This window comes from Rhinoraja longicauda, chromosome 18, assembly GCF_053455715.1.
Source record: "Rhinoraja longicauda isolate Sanriku21f chromosome 18, sRhiLon1.1, whole genome shotgun sequence".
NCBI lineage: Eukaryota > Metazoa > Chordata > Chondrichthyes > Rajiformes > Arhynchobatidae > Rhinoraja > Rhinoraja longicauda.
The window spans coordinates 6,368,582-6,377,051 of record NC_135970.1 but is presented as its reverse complement, the minus strand read 5'-3'; the positions used below and the strand labels follow the sequence as shown (position 1 = coordinate 6,377,051).

Below are 8,470 nucleotides of genomic sequence, written 5' to 3'. Positions count from 1 at the left end.
CAACATGCCCTCATCAAAGCCCCCCCCCACCCCCACCAGGCAACATTTCCCCACACACAAGCTTGGACAACTTACAACCCAGGAAACTGTGTATATCTTCAGTTTAAACCAGCATCTACAGTTCCTTCCTACAACATTTCATTTTACAACCCTGGGGTATTGATTTCTATAACCCCTACATTCAGGGTAGTTGTAAGCTACAGGGTGATATTGATGTATTGGTGAAATGGCAGTTGGAGTTTAATCAAGATAAATGCAAGGTCATAGAGGCATACAGTATGGAAACAGGTCCTTTGGCCCAACTAGTCCAAGTTGCCCAATCTACACTACTCCCACCTGCTCACGTTTGGGCCTTATCCCTCTAAACCTTTCCTATCCATGTACCTGTCCAAATGTCTTTTAAATGTTGTTCTAGGTTATTATTACATTTTTCCCTCTCACCTTAAACCTATGTCCTCTGATTCTTGGTCCCCCTACTCTGGGTGAAAGAATCGGTGCATTTATCCTATCTATTTCCCTCATGATCTTATATGCCTCTATAACATCACCTCTCATTCTGCTGCGCTCCAAAAATAAACTCCCAGCTTGCTCAACCTCTCTCTATAGCTCAGGCCTTCAAGTTCTGGCAACATCCTCATAGAAACATCCTCATAAAATCTTCTCTGTACTCTTTCAGCTTAACAAGATCCTTCTTATAACAGAGTGACCAAAACTGAACAAGATATTGAAAATGTGGCCTTACCATGTCTTTTACAACTGTAGCATACTCAATACCCTGATTGATGAAGGCCAATGTACCAAATGCCTTCTTGACCACCTGTGATGCCACTTTCAAGGAACTATGAACCTGCACTTCTGCTCTACAACAGTCCCCAGGGCCCTGTCATTCACTGTGAAGGTCCTGCCCTGGTTTGGCGAAGAGATGCATTTTAGGAATACGAATGAGGACATACAAGTCAAGTCAAGTCAAGTCAAATTTATTTGTCACATACACATACTCGATGTGCAGTGAAATGAAAGTGGCAATGCCTGCGGGTTGTGCACAAAAAGAATTACAGTTACAGCATATAAATAAAGTTAATAAGTTACTAAACATAGCACAAAAAGTGTCGACAAAAATTTAGTCTCTGGGGTTATAAAAGTTGACAGTCCTGATGGCCTGTGGGAAGAAGCTCCGTCTCATCCTCTCCGTTTTCACAGCGTGACAGCGGAGGCGTTTGCCTGATCGTAGCATCTGGAACAGTCCGTTACTGGGGTGGTAGGGGTCCCTCATGATCTTGCTTGCTCTGGATCTGCACCTCCTGATGTATAGGTCCTGCAGGGGGACAAGTGTAGTTCCCATAGTGCGTTCTGCCGAACGCACTACTCTCTGCAGGGCCATCCTGTCCTGGGCAGAGCTGTTCCCAAACCAAACTGTAATGTTGCCGGACAGGATGCTCTCTACAGCCCCAGAGTAGAAGCAATGAAGGATCCTCAGCGACACTCTGAATTTCCTCAGTTGTCTAAGGTGGTAAAGGCGCTGCTTAGCCTTACCCACCAGTGCGGCAATGTGCGTTGCCCACGTCAGATCCTCTGCGATGCGGACTCCCAAGTATTTGAAACTGCTCACCCTATCCACAATAGACCCATTTATCTCGAGTGGCGTGTACGTCCTTGGATGTTTAGCCCTTCTGAAGTCCACAATCAGCTCCTTTGTTTTAGTGACATTCAAGAGGAGGCTATTGCCCTGACACCAGAGTGCCAGATCAGCCACCTCCTCCCGGTAGGCCTTCTCATCGTTGTTGGAGATCCGGCCCACCACCACAGTGTCATCAGCAAACTTGATGATGGAGTTTGAGCTGAACCTGGCCCCACAGTCATGTGTGTACAGGGAGTACAGTAGGGGGCTAAGGACGCAGCCCTGGGGGGATCCTATGTTCAGGGTGAGGGAGCTAGATGTGTGTTCCCCCATCCTGACCACTTGGGGCCTGGCAGTGAGAAAGTCCAGGACCCAGGCACACAGAGGGGTGCTAAGCCCCAGTTCCAGCAGCTTCGAATGGTACACCATGAATGGTAAGGTCTCGTGAATATTGAGGAACAGAGGGGCATTGGTGTGCAAGGCCAAAGTATCCTTGAAGTTGGCAGCGCAGATAAATAACATGTTTAAGAAGGTATATGGCATACTGGCCCTCATTAGTTGGGGCTTGAATATAAAAGCAGGGAGGTTATGGTCTAACTTTATAAAACCTTAGTCAGACCTCAGCTAGAGTACTGCGTGCAGTTCTAGTCACTGCATCGTAGGAAGGATGCAGTGGTGCAGGAGAGAGTGCAGAGGAGGTTCACCAGTTTGTTGCTGGAAGTGGAGCATTTCATTTATGCGGAGACTGGAGAGGTTAAAGATATTTTCCCTAGGGTGGAGGAGGTTAGGAGGTGAAGACTGAGGTATATATAATTATTATAAGTAGGGATGGCTGCAGGAATCTATTCCCTCTTATCCCTGGATGATAAAACCAGTAAGAGTTAAGAGATTTAGAGGGGATCTGAGGGAAATCTATTTCATCCAGATGTCTGTGAAACTGGAATGCACTGCCGGGGAGAGTTGTGCAATGAGCATCACTGACAGCATTGAAGAAGTGGCTGATGAACACTTAAATCACCTCCGCATAGAAGGCCAAGGGTCAAACTGGAAGATGGGATTACAACAAACGGGAGCCCACTGCCCTTGGACGGCCGTAGGACTCTGTGACTTTATGTAATTAAGACATACAAATGGAAGCTGGGAGTCAACAATGCCTGGTGGCCTAGAAAGTCTATCGCATTAAGCAATGTATCTGTGCCACATTTAAAAAGTGTGGGAATGTTAATGCTGACGTTCAAACCCACCTAGGTCACCTAGACACAAATCACTGGGAGCTAATGTATGGGTTAAGCAAGCGAATAGCAAGGCAAATTGTGCATTTGCTTTTATTACCAGAGGATGAGTTCAGTAATAAGGATGTCTTACTGCAATTGTAGTGGGCCTCGGAGAGACTACAGCAAGATTATTGTGCACAGTTTGGCTTACTTACCTAAGAAGTGATGTAAAGTGGGGCACCTCATCGCTTGTTTGGAAAATAAGCCAAATCTTTGGGCACCCTGTGCAGACAAGGGTCAGTTACCTGGGGGGGGGGGGGGGGGATGATCTCAGAGTCAGTTTAGACAATAGACAATAGGTGCAGGAGGAGGCCATTCGGCCCTTTGAGCCAGCACCGCCATCCAATGTGAACATGGCTGATCATTCTCAATCAGTACCCCGTTCCTGCCTTCTCCGCATACCCTATGACTCCGCTATCCTTAAGAGCTCTATCTAGCTCTCTCTTGAATGCATTCAGAGAATTGGCCTCCACTGCCTTCTGAGGCAGAGAATTCCACAGATTCACAACTCTCTGACTGAAAACGTTTTTCCTCATCTCCGTTCTAAATGGCCAACCCCTTATTCTTAAACTGTGGCCCCTTGTTCTGGACTCCCCCAACATTGGGAACATGTTTCCTGCCTCTAAAGTGTCCAACCCCTTAATAATCATATACGTTTCGATAAGATCCCCTCTCATCCTTCTAAATTCCAGTGTATACAAGCCTAGTCGCTCCAGTCTTTCAACATATGACAGTCCTGCCATTCCGGGAATTAACCTAGTAAACCTACGCTGCACGCCCTCAATAGCAAGAATATCCTTCCTCAAATTTGGAGACCAAAACTGCACACAGTACTCCAGGTGCGGTCTCACTAGGGCCCTGTAGGTGCAGGGCCTGACCATGCTGGCCATTCATGTCCAGGCCTACTGCCTGTCCCCATCCAGGCTTATGTCTGTGCCTGGGTGTCCCTGGCGAGGGACTATGTCCATGAGTACATTGGCCACTTTCTGGAACCGCTGAGTGCTACATAGGTTTGAAAATATCATGGATAAGAATTATAACATTTTGCTTTGATATTTGCTTATATGTATATTCTTTTTCATGGTTATTTGCTACAGGTCTACATTTTTTGGATTGACGTTTCCTTAGAATCATGTATTAGTTGTCCTTTGTACTTGTAATCAACTTATATTTGTAAAATAAAGAAGGGATGTAGTTGCTATAGAAGGGATGCAATGAAGATTCAGTTGAGTGGGTCCAGGATAGCGGGTTTCTTACATGGGGGCGATTGAACAGATTGGGACTGTAATCTCTAGAATTTAGAAGAGAGATCTCATTGGAATTTACAAAACTCCAATAGGGCTGGAGCAGCTGATTGCAGGGAGTGTTTCCCCAGACTGGTGAGTATGTACAGGGGTTATAGTCACAGGGTAAGGCTGAGGGACGGAGGAATTTCATTGTGTAGTTAGTAGTGAAACTGATGAATTGGTACTCTGAAGGGCTCAAAAGTAAGCTCAGTCACCGAGTTCATTCAAAAATGATGCAGAGATTGATGTATTTATTCAAATTCATTCAAGTGAAGTGGGCTTGGCAGGTTGAGCCAACATTGAATGACCCACACCTGGTTGGCCTGGTTAGTGTGAACCAGGTTAGTGTGAACCTTCTTCAACTGCTGCAGTCCTGTGATGTGGGTATACCAACAATGCTATTAGGGAGGGAGTGTCTGGAACTTTGACCCAGAGACGGTGAAGAAACAATAAGTTAGGATGATGTGTGGCTTGGAAGGCAACTTCCAGACGGGAGTGTTCTAGGGCTTTTGCTGGCCTTGTCTTTCTAGCTGGTAGAAGTGGTGGGTTTGGAAGGTGCTGTCAAAGGAGACTTGGTGAGTTGCTGCAGTGCTTCCTGTAGATGGTAGGAACTGCTGGTGGGCGATTGTGGAAGGCGTGAATTTCTCACGCAGGTTTATTTTACAGAAACAAGGAACTGCAGATGCTGTTGTACTAAACATAAAGACACAAAGTGCTGGAGTAATTCATCAGGTTAGCCAACATCCCTGGAGAACATGGTTGTCACATTTTGAGTCGGAATCCTTCTTCATACTGATTGTGTGGGGGGGGGGGTGAGAGGCTGCTAGGGAAAAGGAACATGATAAAACATGGAAGGTAACAGGTGAACACAGGCGAGAGAGCGACTTGCAGGGAGGCAGATGGTTGGACAAAGGCCAGAGATAAAAAAGTGAGACAAAAAAAACAAAGAATTGTGAAGCTAGAGAAAGGAACATAGGTGGAGGAGAGAAATAGGCATGTCCAGATGGGACACAGGGGAGGGGCGGGGAATGAAAGAAGGGTTTGGCAGAGAAAGAGGAAGGGGAGGGTTGTTGGAGGTTACCTAACATTTGGAGAACTCATACTATTGGGTTGTAAGCTACCCAAGTGGAACGTGAGGTACTGTTCCTCCAGTTTGCTTGTGGCCACACTTGCAATGGAGGAGGCCCAGGACAGAGAGGTCACTGAGGGAATTGGAAAGGGAGTCAAAATGTTTGGAACCAGGAGATTGCATCGGCCAAGGTGATCAGTATGGGCATGGGAAGGGGTTAATATGGTTCGTAACCAGATCCAGTAGGCCTTGGCGGACCAAGCACTAGCGTTTGTCGCAATGATCGGCGAGTCTACGCCGTGTCTTGTGATCCCACCACTAGTCGCGTCTTCCCATCTCCACTGCTTTCCACCTTCCAGAGACGACACCCTCCACAATTTCTTGGTTCACTCATCCCTTCCAACCCTCTCCCAAGTTACTTTCCCCCACAACTGCACTAAATGCAACACCTGTCCCTATACCTCCTTCCTCACCTCCATCCATGGACCCCAACACATGAGACAGATAACATCTGAAGGATGTATACATGAATTACACCAGTTATTCATTCTTGCAGGGCACAAAAATAAATTGGGAAAGACGATGTAATGGCTTCTTGCAGAAATTAGGGATAGGTCTAGCTCCAGAGCATTTAAAACCAAGGGAATCACGGACTAAATAATCTGACACCAGTAATAGGGAAAATTCTGGAGTTTTTAAAATAATCATGAAGTATATTCACAGATGCTGGAGATTGCAAAGAGACTTGGGGAGAAGCCACTGACAGGACATTTAAGTGAATGATCGGCCATGACCTTGATGACTGATGGAGCAGATCTGAAGGGTCTACAGCTCCTCTCTACGTTTCCACCTCTTGTGAAACAGGAATTGTGCTGGGCCCTGACACCCTCTCGAGCAGAGATCCTGGTGTGGGAATGCAGTGATGGACCCCTCCATGTTCCTCAATATCTCTTGCATTCCACGAGGTAGGTCTCAGTGCTGACACCATCTAAAAAAATGGACTTCATACGAGTCCTCTGGGGCAGTGAATGCACGACCTTGAATGCCATCACACTCCCTGTCACATTCCCTAGTTGTTGCCAGACTTCAGCCCACTAGTGGTTTGTGACATTGTGTTACAATGTCAGACTTTGCTCTTCATTGTCATCATCCTGCTCATCCTCTTGCGAATTGTTAGTTCAGGATGGTTTGAAACAGAAAGCAAGTGTACAATATAGGGAACTAGGGATTAAAAATAGCTTGAGACAAAGGTCAGATCAGCTGTGAACACTGAACGGTGGCACAGGCTTACAGACATCATATCCTATTCCTGCTGATCTTTCTTGTAAGAGGATGGAACACACAGGGGAAACAGAGGATGGAAGATATTACATTGGTGTGCACAGTCCACAGCAGTGAGGAGGGGGAGGTCAGAGTATAGATAGACTATAGTATAAAGTGTCGTCATCAAGATGGATTCAACAATGGCTGAATGGGAGATACCAGAGGGTAACGGTTGACAATTGTATGTCAGGTTGGAGGCCAGTGTCTAGTGGAGTACCCCAAGGATCTGTGTTGGGTCCACTGTTGTTTGTCATTTACATTAATGATCTGGATGATGGTGTGGCAAATTGGATTAGTAAATATGCAGATGATACTAAGATAGGTGGTGTAGTTGATAGTGAGGTAGATTTTCAAAGTCTACAGAGAGACTTGGGCCTTTTGGAAGGGTGGGCTGAAAGATGGCAGATGGAGTTTAATGCTGATAAGTGTGAGGTGCTGCATTTTGGTAGGACAAATCAAAATAGGACGTACAGGGTAAATGGTAGGGAATTGAGGAATGCAGTGGAACAGAGGGATCTGGGAATAACTGTGCATTGTTCCCTGAAGGTGGAATCTCATGTGGATAGGGTGGTGAAGAAGGCGTTTGGTATGCTTGCCTTTATAAATCAGAGCATCGAGTATAGAAGTTGGGATGTAATGTTAAAATTGTACAGGGCATTGGTGAGGCCGAATCTGGAGTATGGTGTGCAGTTCTGGTCGCCAAATTATAGGAAGGATGTCGACAAAATGGAGAGGGTACAGAGAGATTTACTAGAATGTTGCCTGGGTTTCAGCACTTAGGCTACAGAGAGAGGTTGAACAGGTTGGGTCTTTATTCTTTGGAGCGTAGAAGGTTGAGGGGGGACTTGATAGAGGTTTTTTAAATTTTGAGAGGGACGGACAGAGTTGACGTGGGTAGGCTTTTCCCTTTGAGAGTTGGGAAGATTCCAACAAGGGGACATAGCTTCAGAATTGAGGGACAAAGGTTTAGGGGTAACATGAGGGGGAACTTCTTTACTCAGAGGGTGGTGGCTGTATGGAATGGGCTTCCGGTGGAAGTGGTGGAGGCTGGCTCGATTTTATTATTTTAGAGTAAATTGGATAGGTATATGGATAGGAGGGGATTAGAGGGTTATGGTCTGAGTGCAGGTAGATGAGACTAGGTCAGGGAGAATGGTCGGCGTGGACTGGTAGGGCCGGACAGGCCTGTTTCCATGCTGTAGTTGTTATATGGTTATATGGTTATATGACACAGGGTTGAGGGTGGCTTGTTTCCACTTTATTGGGTTCTAAGTTGACAGATCTGGGAACTGCATTTATCCCATAGATGGGACAGGAGGTGACTGACCAGTTAGTTAACCAGGTGGTTTGCTTTGCTGTACACACAACCTGCTTGAGCTTGACTCCACATACTTCTTTCAGAGGCTCCGAAGTGCTTGGGGGTGGTATGCCTGATGCTGCATTACCAGTTTGAGTTGCCTTGGGCCAGGCAGGTTACATTTCTTGAGTCCTGGAAGCATTTAATCTGTCCTCCTTGCAATGTCTTGCTGTAATGGAGCCAACAGTACAGCACTTGCTCAGGAGTCTGGTGTCAGGCATGGAGGCAATGGGGCCCTAACCCCAGAGCTAGATGAGTGAAGATCACCTACATTGGTTCACCTGTCTTGCTAATGAATTTGGAGAACTTTGCAGAGCCACTCACTGATGCAGATTTTCTTCATTTCCTTCCCGGGCAGCACACAGAAGCATATAACAGGTCCGTAATATCCATCAGCTGAGAAACAAGGCCACTGGAGCAGACCAAATCCTTGCTGAAGTACTAAAACAAAGCAGAGAAGTATGGCACGGCCTCATCTCCTTCACCCAGGAAAGAAAGGCCTGCCAGCGGTTCCATGGTCATGACCATCATCAGGTAATGACC

The 8,470-nt window shown here is 46.3% G+C and overlaps 1 protein-coding gene across 1 annotated transcript in view; it reads left to right on the top strand.

The window, feature by feature from the left end:
- Window positions 1–3,642, top strand: part of LOC144602214 (oxysterols receptor LXR-alpha-like) — a 442,571-nt gene extending 438,929 nt beyond the window's left edge. Inside the window, exon 12 of the transcript XR_013548424.1 lies at window positions 3,609–3,642. The gene's annotated coding sequence lies outside the window, so the exon portion shown is untranslated. The remainder of the gene's footprint in view (window positions 1–3,608) is intronic.
- Window positions 3,643–8,470: the final 4,828 nt, after the last annotated feature.